The sequence below is a fragment of the Bubalus kerabau genome, chromosome 18 (assembly GCF_029407905.1).
Source record: "Bubalus kerabau isolate K-KA32 ecotype Philippines breed swamp buffalo chromosome 18, PCC_UOA_SB_1v2, whole genome shotgun sequence".
Taxonomy (NCBI): Eukaryota; Metazoa; Chordata; class Mammalia; order Artiodactyla; family Bovidae; genus Bubalus; species Bubalus kerabau.
Window position 1 is genome coordinate 13,892,404 of NC_073641.1, and position 15,521 is coordinate 13,907,924.

The 15,521-nt window shown below is 42.4% G+C and overlaps 1 protein-coding gene across 11 annotated transcripts in view; it reads right to left on the minus strand.

The window, feature by feature from the left end:
- Nucleotides 1–15,233, minus strand: part of PIK3R1 (phosphoinositide-3-kinase regulatory subunit 1) — a 648,380-nt gene extending 633,147 nt beyond the window's left edge. For 9 of the 11 annotated variants that reach the window (XM_055555105.1, XM_055555102.1, XM_055555104.1 and 6 more), the window contains exons 1-2: nt 15,086–15,233; nt 10,831–10,892 (exon numbers count right to left, since the gene is read on the minus strand). The gene's annotated coding sequence lies outside the window, so the exon portion shown is untranslated. The remainder of the gene's footprint in view (nt 1–10,830; nt 10,893–15,085) is intronic. The other 2 variants (XM_055555109.1, XM_055555107.1) reach the window with 1 other exon arrangement.
- Between the last annotated feature and the right edge of the window lie 288 nt (nt 15,234–15,521).

Consider the following 15,521-nt stretch of genomic DNA (forward strand, 5'->3'; position numbering starts at 1 on the left):
TGACCACGGTAGACATTCACCTCTTCATTTTGTGATAAAAAGTGGAGATCAATGGCAGGGACAGCAGTTTGGAACTTACAAAGATGTTATTGAAAGAGATTTCTAATGCTACCCAAAACCTGCTGCCAATTCAGTATTCACACATCAGATGTGGAAAGCTGTGTTATTGACACCATGTGGCAAAAAAAAATTCAGTTAAAAAAACTTCTGAATTTTAGCAGTGTATCAACAGTTAATGATTATTAAAATGAGGCAACAGAACAGTTTCAGAGGTAGACAAATGCACACATATAAGGTTAGCATCATGAAAAAGGAAGCATCATGAAAAAGTATGTGGTCAGTGATGCTGAATGTTTGGTGAAGTCTGACTTAGAAGAACCCAGAATTTTTAAAATGGGGGTGGAGAAAGACAGAGAGAAGATGATATTTTCACTTGTCTGTGATAAATTTGCAGTAAAAAAGGAAGAGGGTACATTTCAAAGGATTAAGAGAAGCCTCTTTGAGTCACCAGACATTTAATATCTATGTCGGGGGATGTTTACTAAATTAGAAAGACCTGGTCCATATTTATAGACAAAGGGAAAAAAGGAATTGCAAGAGAAATAATGATGGATGAAAGATAAAGAGGGTGATGTGTGATGGAGTGAAGTCTTAGAAGAAGGAAGGGCTCAAAAAGGCAGGTAGGGCGTGCAGGACAGCATGACAGAATTCCAGCCCGTGAACTGTGGGCAAGGTAAGGTGTGCTCATTGCTTACAGTGCAGTTTCTCAACTTTGCCACTGGAAGTGTGCTGGGCTAGATAACTATGTTGTGGGAAGCTGCTCTGTGCATGGCATTTAGCAGCATCCTGACCTCAACCCACTGGATGTTGATAGCACAACAAGTAAGTGATACTCCAAGTGTGAGGATCAGAAGGTCTCCAGATATTTCCAAATGTTTCCTGAAGGAAGCAGAGGCAAAAATCACCCTTGGTTGAGAACCACTGGCTTTGAGACACCGGTGGGAGGCACTAAGGTGAGGAGACTGCTCCCATATCAGAGGACCTTGAAACTCTAAGAGGTGAAAACATCTGGGAAAAAGAGGAATGTATGCACAGGACCCTGATATAAAACTGGGCCAGGGGTTACTAACAGAGGGGAAGGGGCTAAACCATATTGGAAAAACATTCCTCCCTCTTCATGATAAGTCACGTCAGTTGTGTCCGACTCTGCGACCCCATGGACTCCAGCCTGCCAGGCTCCTCTGTGCATGGGATTCTCCAGGCAAGAACACCAGAGTGGGTTGCCACGTCCTTCTCCACCTCCCTCTTCAGCAGTCTCTTAAAGCAGCAAGGAGGTCACATGGTCTGGCTAGAATCATTCTCTACCTTCCCCAAAGGCAGCCATCATTTTGCAAAATCTTTGTCAGTGGTACAGATGCTGCAGTAGCTGAGGTTTATCGTTGACACATCTCTGCCTTTCTAACATGATGTAATCTCTTTCTTAGGTTCAACAGTCTTATGGGATGTTTACAGTAAATTATTGCAACCGCTGACTTTCAAGACTGCATGGAAATGGGGTGGAGGAGGCCACACCCTGCCACATGGTGGATCCTCACAACCTCTTCAAAACCCCAGGGCCATCTGTCTCACATTGTGGGACAGGGAGTGTGGTCAGGAGGTCAAGTGGGGGAGTGTGGCTACTTTCTGTCTTTTGGGGGAAGTTCTGAGGGATAGATGTGGGTAGATTAGATAAATTAGAAATTCTGGAGCTTCTCATTTTTGAATCAAACTGGAAAGAATAAGCTTACCATTGGTAGGTGTAAGTTTAGGAATAAAAACCACTCTGTGGCAAGGAGCTATCTCCCTGGAACTCCTCCTAAGCTCTGGTTTCTGCATCCATGAAGTGACTGGCAGTGACGACAATGGACTCTCACTTCTTCACATGTTTGGCATCTCCAGTAGCAAAACTACAAGTAGGTCCCCCACCTCAGTATCACAGAAAATAAGACTAGAAACCTCCCCCGGCCCTGGAGAAAGCCACACTTGCTGTTGTTTAGTTAGACACAAGTTACACAGAGTGTATCAAGCCAATGGCACAAGATAGGGAGATGTATTGAGAAGAACAAAGCTTCCCTCTCCTTGTGATTCTGATCAAGGGAAGATTCCCTGTCAGCTTGTGGGAAGAAAGGAGCTCCAGGAAAACGAAATAGAATTCCAGAGGAAAGAAAATGGCTCTTTCCTTTCACTAAGCTCAGGAAAAGAACTCATATTTTTGCCACTAAGGAAAATAATTTATATTTCCAGAATTCTCATTGCGTTATCCCTTTCACAACTTGAAAATGGCCTCTTCTGATGATACAGGGAAGAGTGATGCTGACGAAATAACACTGAATTCATTCATTTGACCGATATTGTTCCGCTGGCACTGTCTTCAGCTCTGTTAGTAATTAACGAATAGATCCTGGAATGTTCCTGCCCTCCTGGGTTGTGGTGGGAAGCTACAGTGCTAATCATCATTCTGCTTCAAAAAGGTGCTGGTCTTTAGGCTTCTTTGATCCATAAAACAAAGGGCAAGGTCTTTAGTCTGAGGCTTAGTCTACCTTTAACACTCACAGTTGGTGAGTCAGTTTATAGCAATGGACCAAAACAATCAGTCTATGCGGACAGCTGAACTGTGCACTCCTTGACAAAAAATTTTATGTTTAAGTCCTATTCCTCAGTACATCGGAATGTGAGCATATTTGGAAATAGGGTTTTAAATAAGTAATTAAGTAAAATGAGGTTATTCAGGCAGACTGTACACCAATAATACTGGTATATTAGAAGAATTTCAAAACAGATAAGCACAGAAAGAAGATCGTGTAAAGAAACAGGGAGAAGGTAGCCATCTGCAAGCCAAGGAGAGAGGCCTTAGAAAAGCCAACCCTGCCCACACCTTGATTTCAAACTTCAAGCCTCCAGCACTGTGAGAAAATAAATTCTATAGTTTAAGTCACCCAGTCTGTGGTATTTTGTAGTGACAGCCCTAGCAAACTCATACAGTCTCTATTAAAAATCACTCAGAAACACTTATTTAAAGATCCACAGGCCTAGTTTTAACTCACCAAACAGTGAGAATGTTCAGGTACTAGGGCTCTGCCATGTGAAAAGATACACGGCAGAAGAGATACATTTGATGCCACAAAACCAGAGATCCACTGGCCTAGATCCACTGGCCTCCTGAGGCTACCCTGTCAATATCCTTAATTTTTTCTGAGAAGTTACTTAAGCAATACTTTCATGGAGACATTTACTGAACTTTTGCTTTGTGTCAGATGCTATGTGACACCCAGAAAGAAAGAGGCTAGCTTTCCTAAGACATCCACTGTCATGCACTCCTTGTTTCCTAGGATGTTTTGAAATTTAATTACCAAATGCTTGTTAAAGCTCTCCCTGGAGCCTTTTGATGAAACAAACTCATAACTACAAAGTGTGGTTTAAAATGGAGGTCCAGCCTGGAGGCATGGCAGGCTCCAGACAGGCCTAGCTGCTTTTTTATGCAAATTAAACATCTTAATCCACCTGGCAAATTACTGAGCCAGCAGCAAACTTAGGTCATGAGCTCTATGTCTGTCCTTGCTACTTCCTCCCCGTTCCTCTACTTGTTCACCTCAATTGTTTCTAATTTTCCATTAGAAAATCCCACTAGTATCATTTCACATTAATGGCCTTCTTGACACCCATGTGTTATTCTGGTTGGATAATGCTGTGTTGACTTAAACATTAGCATGACAGAACTAATTGGCTTTAATTATTGTACTCACTGTCCTCTTCTTGGAGAGCCCTGCAGGAATGAATGTGCATAGAGGGTGGGCTATGTAGAGTTGAAAGAAAGTAGAGAAAGTTCTGTAGAAGCCACTACTATCTAGAAGCCAGGAGAGGGCCAGAGGTGGGTAGAAGGAACTGCTGTGGCATAGAGCCAAAGACCTCATTATCATTGAGGTTATTTGCATTTCACATTGAAGTCCTCAAAGAGAAAGTGTAAGCACCAGAGACAGGACTGAATTAGAGCTTTCCAACAAATGTGCAAGAAGTCTTACAGGTGTGCTGAAATACCTAGAGTACTGATTCTCTTCTGCCCTAGGCATAGTCTACTGGCCTGAAGGACCAAGTCCCCATGCCTGTCCCCACCAACAGCTGGAAACCTAATCAGGGGATTTAAATTCCCTTCAGTTTAATGAGTATGCAGAAAAACATAAACTTTTTTTTTTTTTTTACATATTCTATGCTGGGAAAAACATCAGGAAAGATGGGATTAATGACTTTCTTCTACTTTCACTGCTTCCTTTCTCACCTCTCCAAATCTCCACACACATCCAGGTGGAGCCTGCTAAAATGCTCTGCCTTGGTTCAAATCCTTCCAAAACAGCCCATTGTTCTTATGATAAATCCCTTAATATGGCTAACAGAGCCCTTCCTGACCTGCCTCTGTGTGCACTGTCAGCCACGTATCATCCTGTTTCCCACTGCATTCTCTGCTTTGACCAAGCGAGACGGTTTTCAGCTCCTCCAAGTCATGTAGACTCTCAATTCCAGGTTTTAACACATGATATTCCCTCTGTCTGGAATATCACTGTCCACTTCCAAAACACAAAGACAAACACACACACACACACACACACACACACACACACACACACACTGCACCTCCTGCTTCTTCATGCAGCTAGTCATCATATCTGCTTTGCGCACTGTAAGTCTCTAGAGCCTAGAACTCAGTTTCAAGATAGCAGTATGTATTGGAGGGTGGGTAGATGAGGCAAGAGTTTCTTTTATATTGGAAAGTCAAGAGTTTTCTTGTTTTTAACTTTTTTGTTTTAGTTTCTGTTTCTGATTCTATATCAGTACTGGAGATAAAATAATTTTCTCCTCATGAATCTCCTGAAAGCAGTTCCACCATCCCTGGACACATTATAGACATAAACTTTCACAAAATCAAGGCTCTGTTAGAGAAGAAGGCTGGGAAATAAATATTGGATAAGAAACTACTCATGTTTTTGTACTTCTCAGGAGAGAGAATGAAGAAGAGGAAGAAAGTAATGAAGAAAGGACTATAATTCAACAAAACTGACACTCTGTTATGCCCTGGACATGGTACTAAGAATTAGGGAGAGGACAGTGTACCAGACATAAATTATCTCTCCTCGGAGATCTGGACCTCTACCTGGGAATTCATACACTAAAGAAATTTCATTCTGAAGAAGGTACTGAGAAGCATATCTGTCATGGGAAAATACAGCAAGGCTATTTAATCTAATCTAGTGGCAAAGTTTTCCTTCGTGGATCACAGTCATGTTGTAGCAAATGGTCTTGCATAACTCAATGAAGTTATGGCAGGGCCACTCAATATGGATGGGTCACAGTGAAGAGTTCTGACAAAACATGGTCCACTGGAAGAGGAAATGCAAACCTCTCCAGTATTATTGCCACTAGAACACCAAGAACAGTGTGGAAAGACAAAAATATATGAAACCAGAAGATGATCCCCACAGGTCGGAAGGTGTCCAATATGCTATTGGGGAAAAGCAGAGGGCAATTACTAATTGCTCCAGCAAGAATGAAGTGGTTGGGCCAAAGCAGAATGACGATGAGTTGTGGATGCATCTGGTGGTGAAAGTAAAGTCTGAAGCTACAAAGAACAATATTGCATAGGAATCTGGAATGTTGGGTCCATGAATCAAAATAAATGAGACATGGTCAAGCAGGAGATAGCAAGAGTGAACATTGACATGGATGGGAAGGGGCTAATTTAATTCAGATGACCACTATATTTACTACTGTAGGCAAGAATCCCTTGGAAGAAATGGAGTAGCCCTCTTGGTCAACAAAAGTCTGAAATGTAGTACTTGGGTGCACTCTGAAAAACAACAGAATGATCTTGGTTCATTTCCAAGGCAAACCATTCAACATCACAGTAATCCCAGTCTATGTCCCAACACTAATGCTGAAGAAGCTGAAGTTGAAGGGTTTTATGAAGACCTACAAGATCTTCTAGAACTACCACACACACACACACACACACACACACACACACACACAAAGACATCATTTTCATCATAGGGGATTAGAATTCAAGAGTAGGAAGTCAAGAGATACCTGGAATAACAGTTCCTTAAGCAGGGCAAAGGCTAACAGAGTTTTGCATAGAAAACACAATGGTCATAGCAAACACCCTCTTCCAACAACAAAAAAGGCAACTCTACACATGGACATCACAAAATGGTCAATACTAAAATCGGATTAATATTTTTGTAGCCAAAGATGGAGAAGCTCTATAGAGTCATCAAACACAAGACCTGGAGCTGACTGTGGCTCAGATCATCAGCTCCTTATTGCAAAGTACAGGATTAACTTGAAGAAAGAAAGAAAATCACTAGACCATTCAGGTTTGACCTAAATCAAAACTCTTATGATTATATAGTGGAGGTGATGAATTGATTCAAGGGATTAAATCTGGTAGACAAAGTGCCTAAAGAACTATGAATGGAGGTTTTTAACCTTGTACAGGAGGTGGTGATCAAAACCATGCCAAAGAGAAAGAAATGCAAAAAAGCAAAATGGTTGTCTGAGGAGGGCCTACACATAGCTGAGAAAAGAAGAAAAGCAAAAGACAAAGAGGAGAGGGAAAGATATACTGAACTGAATGCGGAATTCCATAGAATAGCAAGGAGAGACAAGGAAGCCTTCTTAAGTGAACAGTGTAAAGAAACAGAGGAAAACAATAGAATGGGAAAGACTAGAGATTTCTTCAAGAAAATTAGAGATACCAAGGGAACATTTTAAGCAAAGATGGGTACAATAAAGGACAGAAATTGTAAGGATGTAACAGAAGCAGAAGAGATTAAAAAGAGGTGGCAAGACTAGGCAGAAGACCTATACAAAAAAGGTCTTACTGACCCAGATAACCACGATGGTGTGGTCACTTATCTAGAGCCAGACATTCTGGAGTGTGAAGTCAAGTAGGCCTTAGGAAACATTACTACAATCAAAGCTAGTGGAGGTGATGGAATTCCAGCTGAGCTATTTAAAATCCAAAAAGATGATGCTGTTAAAGTGATGCACTCAATATGTGAGCAAACTTGGAAAACTCAACAGTGGCCACAGGTCTGGAAAATACCAGTTTTCATTCTAATCCCAAAGAAAGGCAATGCCAAAAGATGTTCAAACTATCATAAAATTGCACTCATTTAACCAACAAGGTTATGCTCAAAATCCTTCAAGCTAAGCTTTAGCAGTACATGAACTGAGAATTTCCAGATGTACAAGCTGAATTTAGAAAAGACAGAGGAACCAAAGATCAAATTGTCAGTATTCATTTACCATAGAGAAAGCAAGGGAAATCCAGGAAAAAAAAAAAAAGACACCTATTATTTCTTCATTGACTACACAAAAGCCTTTCTCTGTGTGGATCACAACACACTGTGGAAAATTCTTAAAGAGATGGGAACAGCAGACCACCTTACTTGTCTCCTGAGAAACCTGTATACAGGTCAAGAAGTAACAGTTAGAACTGGACATGAAACAACGGACTGGTTCCAAATTGGGAAAGGAGTACATCAAGGTTGTATATTGTCACCCTGCTTATTTAATTCATATGCAGAGTACATCATGAGAAATGCTGGACTGAATGAAGCACAAGCTGGAGTCAAGATTGCTGGGAGAAATATTAATAACCTCAGATATGCAGATACTACTACTACTACTAAGTCGCTTCAGTCATGTCCGACTCTGTGCGACCCCATGGACTGCAGCCTACCAGGCTTCTCCGTCCATGGGATTCTCCAGGCAAGAACACTGGAGTGGGTTACCATTTCCTTCTCCAAGATATGCAGATGACAACACCCTAATGGTAGAAAGTAAAGAGGAACTAAAGAGCCTCTTGATGAGAGTGAAAAAGTTGGCTTGAAACTCAACATTCAAGACACTAAGATCATGGCATCTGGTCCCATCACTTCATGACAAATAGAAAGGGAAAAAGTGGAAGCAGTGACAGATTTTATTTTATTTTCTTGGGCTCAAAAATCACTGAGGACAGGGACTGCAGCCATGAAATTAAAAGATACTTGCTCCTTGGAAGGAAAGCTATGATAAACCTAGACAACACATTAAAAAGCAAAGATATCACTTTTCCAGCAAACGTGCATATAGTACAGCTATGTTTTTTCCAGTAGTCATGTATGGATGTGAGAATTAGACCATGAAGAAGACTGAGCACCGAAGAACTGATGCCTTCAATCTGTGGTGTTGGAAAAGACTCTTGAGAGTCCTTTCAACTGCAAGGAGATCAAACCAGTCATTCCTAAAGGAAATTAACCCTGAATATTCAATGGAAGGACTTAAGGTTTGAGGTGACTGAGAAATATCCATACTAAAAAGAGTTACAGCAGTTGCCAGAACAGTTAAAGTGTGGCTACAAAGCCACTGATTTCAGCATCATCTGGGAACTTTTTAGAAATGTACAATTTTAGGTCTCTCACTAGATCTATTAAAGCAGAACCTCTGGGACGCCTGGTCTATAGCTCATTGTTCTTCTACTGAAAATTCACTATTTATAGTATACAGTTTTTATGAATATTAGGATGCACTCAGATATTAGGAAAATAATAGCACTTGGAATTCAAAAGATGCAAGTTCAAGTCACAAGGCCCACCTTGAACAAGGCTTCCAGGTGATTCTGATGCATTTACAAATTTGAGAGCCACTGGACCATAGCCAATCTATGATGAATACAATAAAAAAGGGTTGGAGAAAGGAAAAAAGGAGGACAAAGAATATACTAGATCTACATTACTCTGGATATGAAATTATTTTATTTTCTTCTATTTTGCTGACCAGACAGGATTTTTTCATTGCTTATCATTGGCTTGTTGTTTATCTCAACGATGGCTCTTTCTTTCAAAGAGCCTCCCCTATTTCAATTTTTCTTGAGTCAATTTCATCGGCCGCTAGATACATCTTAAAACATAGCCCCATAACTGTCCTTGGGTTAAAAAGCTTCAGAAGCCAGAGGGGTCTACTTAACAAATCCCAAGCTCCTTGGCTGGCAGTCAAGGCTGTATGCACTCTACATCTGGTGTTCACTCACCTGCCTTTACCCACTACTCATCCCATGCTCAAGCCTAGCTGAGCTGACCACCAATCCCAGAACATGCTTGGCATTTGCCTATTCTTTTCTTTGGAAGGAATGATGCTAAAGCTGAAACTCCAGGACTTTGGCCACCTCATGCGAAGAGTTGACTCATTGGAAAAGACTCTGATGCTGGGAGGGATTGGGGGCAGGAGGAGAAAGGGATGACAGAAGATGAGATGGCTGGATGGCATCACTGACTCAATGGATGTGAGTCTGAGTGAACTCTGGGAGTTGGTGATGGACAGGGAGGCCTGGCGTGCTGCGATTCATGGGGTCGCAAAGAGTTGGACACGACTGAGCAACTGAACTGAACTGAACTGAATGATGTGTCTCTTGTTCTTTCCCCTCTCTCCATACTCTGCCTTAACTGTTGATATCCTACCCAGAGCCCCATCTTCAGTGGTCTTCTCAGGCAGTGATGCGCTAGGGCTGGCCTATATACACTTATTTCCAAATCCTCATTCAGTGACTTCATATTAGTAGCTTGAAATCAGCTATGGAGGTAACATTTACACCACAGAAATAGGCAACCACTACAAATCAGGTTTCATCTCCCCAGCCCAGATGTACAATTGTTAAATATTTCCTAGTGCACTACTGCCAAGAAAGAATGAGCCTGTCTCCTTACAGTAAAGACACGCAAGCTATGGGAAGAATTTGGACTGCTGCGTGTTTTTGTATATAAAGTGCTCCTGCAGACAGTCACACTCACTTGCTGATGTGTTGTCTGCAGCTGCTTCGACACGACAACGACAGAACAGAATATTTGCAACAGAGACTCTACAGCCTGCAAAGCCCAAAATACTATCTGGACCTTTCTGAAGACATCTGCCAATCCTTTTTTAGTATTGTATATTCACTACTTATCACACACTTATTTTTTTTATAAATACTAGGATGCGATGTGGAGAAGGCGATGACACCCCACTCCAGTACTCTTGCCTGGAAAATCCCATGGATGGAGGAGCCTGGTGGGCTGCAGTCCGTGGGGTCGCTAAGAGTCTGATACGACTGAGCGACTCCACTTTCACTTTTCACTTTCATGCATTGGAAAAGGAAATGGCAACCCACTCCAGTGTTCTTGCCTGGAGAATGCCAGGGACGGAGAACCTGGTGGGCTGCCGTCTATGGGGTCGCACAGAGTCAGACACGACTGAAGTGACTTAGCAGCAGCAGCAGCAGCAGCAAGATGCGATGACATGTCCTAGAAATAATACTTGGAATTTAGAAAATGTGGCTCAAGTTTCTACTGGCTAGCTATGAAGCTTGGTCAATTTACTTAACCAAGCTGAACTTGAATTTTCTCATCTGAAAAAGAGTACTCTACCTGACAGCAATATTCTGAAATTAAACATCTGTGAAAATACCCTGTGTATTATAAGTGAAGTAAAGTGAACTTGCTCAGTCATGTCCAACTCTTTGCAGCCCCATGGACTGTAGCCCACCACGCTCCTCCATCCATGGGATTTTCCAGGCAAGAGTACTGGAGTGGGGTGCCATTTCCTTCTCCAGGGGCTCTTCCCGACCCAGGGATTGAACCTGGATCTCCCGCATTGTAGGCAGACGCCTTACCCTCTGAGCCACCAGGGAAGTAAACACCCATGCAAATCTAAGATAATGCCACTGTAACTTATGTACAGATCTTCTTTTTCTACTAGACTCTCCCAGGACAGTTTCCATACCTCCTCTATGTTTGCCTCCATCACAGGCAGCATCTCGCATGCAGGTGGTGTTCATTACATCCCTGTGGAAAGAAGGATGAAAGGTGGGGATTCTCTTTTTCAACTCTTAACGGCCAGTTGGTTTCCCAGAAATGATAGCAAGACTAACCTAAACAAAAACACTGTGTGATGGTTCCACGGCCTCCTCGCTCCCTGATTGCCCATTCTCTACTTCACCACTGCTGCTGCAAAGTTCCCCTATCTGAACATCCTTCCTTCTCGGAATATACCTTGTGCCCATTAAATGCAGCTGTCAACTGAAATGTGCTTGCTGATAAAAGTAGGTAAATAGTTTTTAGAACAGTCAGCTCATTGGAATATAAGCATGGGACAACTAGATCGGCTTTGTTGAGCCTTTCCGCCCACTGTTGGTGGTTCCTTTAATCATGTATTTCCCAGGTTCTATAATTTCCCCATCATTTGCAGTATTAACCTTGTGTCACTCTCTGAATCTTTTATGTCTTTCACTAATAATTTTATCCACCTAGAGCAATGCCTACATATAGTAGGTGATCAATAAATATTTGTGGAATGAATGAATGGCTTTCAGTATTCAGCTAATACTGAATCCTCTTCATTTTAAAACTAAAATGTCAAACTCAATACAGGGGCATTTTCCCTCGCTGTTGCACTAGTCAGGCCTGTCTGGGAGAAAGGAGCAGGTATGCTGTTCCCATACTTCCTCTTGCTCTTCTCAACTTTTTTTCTTAGGTATAGAAGCTCAGATTTAAAAAAAAAAAAATGGGAGAGGCAACTTTCCTTAGGGAACTGTTATGGTAAGGCTGAAGTCTTCTCATAGGTCATCAGTCGCCAGCACCACTCTTCACATGGCAGCCACCCACTTGCCTGTCTCCTAAGCCAGACTCGTGTGCTCCTCAGGGTAAATAACTGGGGTCTCCTCAGTGCATGGCTTCTGATGAGAAGAAACCTTTGACCTAACCATTGATCTAACCAGTGACTTAACCTTTCTCGTCGACCCCTCGTTCAGCTCTCACCTCAATGGGCTATGACCCACTGGCGATATCTTTCTGCCTTGATAGGACAAGAGCAGCTAAACTCTCTCTTTTTGGTCCACGCTATAGTCACGTACAGATGTGAGAGCTAGACCGTAAAGAAGGCTGAGTGCCAAAACATTGATGCTTTCAAACTGTGGTGCTGGGGAAGATTCTTGAGAGTCCCCTGGACTGCAGGAAGATCAAAGCAATCAATCCTAAAGGAAATCAATCCTGAATATACATTGAAAGGACTGATGCTGAAGCTGAAACTCCAATACTTTGGCCACCTGATGCTGGAAAAGATTGAGGGCAGGAAGAGAAGGGGGAGACAGAGGGTGCGGTGGTTAGACGGCATCATCGACTCTATGAACACAAGTTTGGGCAAACTCCAGGAGATCATGAAGGACAGGGAAACCTGGTATACTATAGCTCATGGGGTTGCCAAGAGTCAGACACGACTGACCAACTGAACTACAAAATCTGAAAACAATTCACTCATTCCTGCCAAGCTAAGTGGTAGGAGTACAGGCTGTCTGGCCTTTACCTCTTCTTTTGGCCCCACAGTCACTCTCCAATTCTTCCTCCACTTCGCTGGGTACATAGCTGCCTATCAGGGTGATGAAAGGACGGCACCTCCACTTTGACTGGTAAGTCTCCGGAAATGTTCCTGAATTAGTTCCAGGGACACCAAAGCCCTACTTGACTGTCACAGTGTGAAAACAAATGAGCTTCTCCTCAAGAACACTATGCTTCCTACCAGTGACCAGGCTTTCTCCCCCAGTCCTCTCACTATAATGATCAAAGGGGAAGAAGGATGAGTGGCTGGATTCATGGAGTTGATCCTGGGGCCACTTTTGAAGCTGGGAGGACAGCTCTACATGCTGGTAGCTCTCTGAACTTTGCAAACTGGGCTCTTGATGATTTGGGTATCCACTTTTGGCAACAATTCTAGGACTTTTAAAAGTCTTCAAGATCTAAAAGCTGAAGTAATTATTGATGATAGAAAGGGTGGTGGATGGATCAAGGATGGGAGATCCCATGAGAAGCAGCCATCCTTATCTTCATAAAAGCAGCCTATACTGCAACAACATGAAATAAGAAAATTCTGTCTCTAAACTTCTAAGGTTGTCTCAGGACTGTGCTTCCAACCTAGTCTCCTGTTGGCCATGAAAGTCTAAACTTACTGTTCCAGGGAGCTGCAATCCAGGAAGACTGTGGAAGGGGCAACGTATAGGAGCAGATACAACTGAAGCAATGCCAACTAAGACCCAAGATTACTGTGATGGATTTGGAGGAGCAAAACATTGGATTTCTTGCAAAAAGATTGTATGGAGTCTGAATCACGAGTCCTGGTAACCCCTCAGTAAAAGCAAGTCAAGTAATCATTTGGAACTTTTGAGGAGAACTACTGAAAATTCTTTAATTTGAGAAATTGTCATTTTTTTTTCATTGTCTTTCTTATTTTCCTTCCAATTAAAGATGTCTTGAACAATGTTTAATAGCTGTTTTCTGATAGGATATTTCTTTCTCACAAAAAGCCTCTGCCATGGAAATCAGTGAATAATCTGTAAGTGCTCTCAAATGATAAAAGGGATGGAAATGGAAACGTAATTGTGTGTCTTGCACCTGCCTCCTGAAATTCATTAGCAGCTTATGGTACTCTGAAATCCTCTTTGAGGGCGTCAAAAACAATCATGCAATTGTTCTGCCTCCTCCTGTGTTTTATGATTCCAGCACTTAAGTGGCACAGACACAGTGGAAAATTTTAGACGCATAGCTTGTTTTCAGACACACAATAGATCTCCGCGTGCCCTTAATGCTGATTTCTCACCACTTCTCAGAGACACCTGTTTTTGCTTCATAAAGTCATACCAACTTGAAACTAGCAAATGAAGTTAATGCATGCGGCAAGAAGAAGTTGGAAAACTGGTTGTACTTTTAAAGTAACTTCACAAACAGAAACCTTGAATCGGTAACTCCTTCAGTGCTTTAATTTATTTAGAAGAGACACTTCATTTCCTTACTTAGAAATGCCAAATTGAGGGTTTACTACACAAGTAGAAGAACCTCCTTTCCCAGTCTCACTCGGTCGATGCTCCTCAAATATTGCATGTACGGACACCACCCCAACTGCTTCAATGCCGCCTCTTGCTTAGTACTGTTTTGATAGGGCTTCTGCAGGGTGTCACATCCAACTTATGCTCACAGTCATCCTGCAAAGTTTTCATGGCAAGATTTTTACCAAAGAGGAATCTCACTTCTCTACTTATTACCCCCATGCCTTTTTTTGGTCATAGCTGTGTATGAAAAACTGTCTCTAGAAGAGGAACTGGTCATCATTACTACCCTTCCTTAATCACCTCCTAGGTAGTGCTGTGGGCTTCCCTGGGGGCTCAGTGGTAAAGAATCCACCTGCCAAGCAGGAGACATGGGTTCAATCCCTAGGTTGGGAAGATCTCCTGGAGAAGGAAATGGCAACCCACTCCAGTCTTCTTACCTGGGAAATCCCATGGACAGAAGAGCCTGGTGGGCTACATTCCATGGGGTCGCAGAAGAGTCAGATACAACTAAGAGATTAAGCAACAATGTAGTGCTGTGCTACAATCATTAATGGCTGTGCTACAATATTAATATTTTTCACACCAGTTCAGGAAAGTGTCTTTTTAGCCCATAAGTGGGGAACTGAGGCTCAGAGAGTGTGACTGGCCAAAAATCTCCTATCTCTTTCTGTAAGTGGTTTCCTCTCAACAAACATGGTAAAAAGGCCACAGCTTTGGCCCACATATCTGAGGGGTGAGAGTAGCTTGTTTCAAGAGTTCAAGTAAATCTGGGCAATTCATCAGAAGTTGGTCTGAAATCCCAATATCCCAGGTGCTCAGAGGAATAAAGAGAAAGAACTTTAGGACATCCTCCTGCCCTCAGGAATATACATCTACTAGCTGATATTAGCTGGGGATAAAGAGAATCAGATACGACAGGTACAGACAGTGTCTTCAGGAAGTGAAAAGCTGTGCTGCAGACGAAAAGTGTTACAGAGGCTAGAGCAGTGACTTCAGTTTCAGGAAGAGGGAACTGAGATGGGTCTGCAAAACTCATTGTGATTTCAACAAAGGGGAAAGAGGTCAAATGGATTTCCAGACCTAATGTCAACTGGTTGCTACTTAATCAAATCCTGCCCTTCCTCCCCCACCTCCAATTTCTGCCCAAAGGAGAAAACTTACCCGGCTCTCACATAGCGACCAGGGCATGGGATTCCTACAGAGTAGGGGCTTGTGGAGTTGACTGAGGCTGCTCTCACCAGAACCTAAACCCAAAAAGTCAGCTTCAACTGTGGACTCTCTTGGGTTGCTGCTAATTGAGCTCAGCTCTAATTAATTGACTAGATAATTGGTGTTAAGTTGCTATCAGAACTACCTGGTATGAACTGTACTGGCAAGCTTTATTTGCCTTTATCTGTCAAAACAGAAAATAGGCAGATATCAGGCTATTTAACTATTCTCAGCCACCATATGGCCACAGGGTCACAAAGGTAAGACAAGACTTAGCCACTGAAACACCACCAACCAAGAGCAGATGTTGAATTTGGGCTTCCCAGGTGGCTCCATTTGGGAAATCCACCTACCAATGCAGGAGACACAGGAGATGTCTGCACATGAG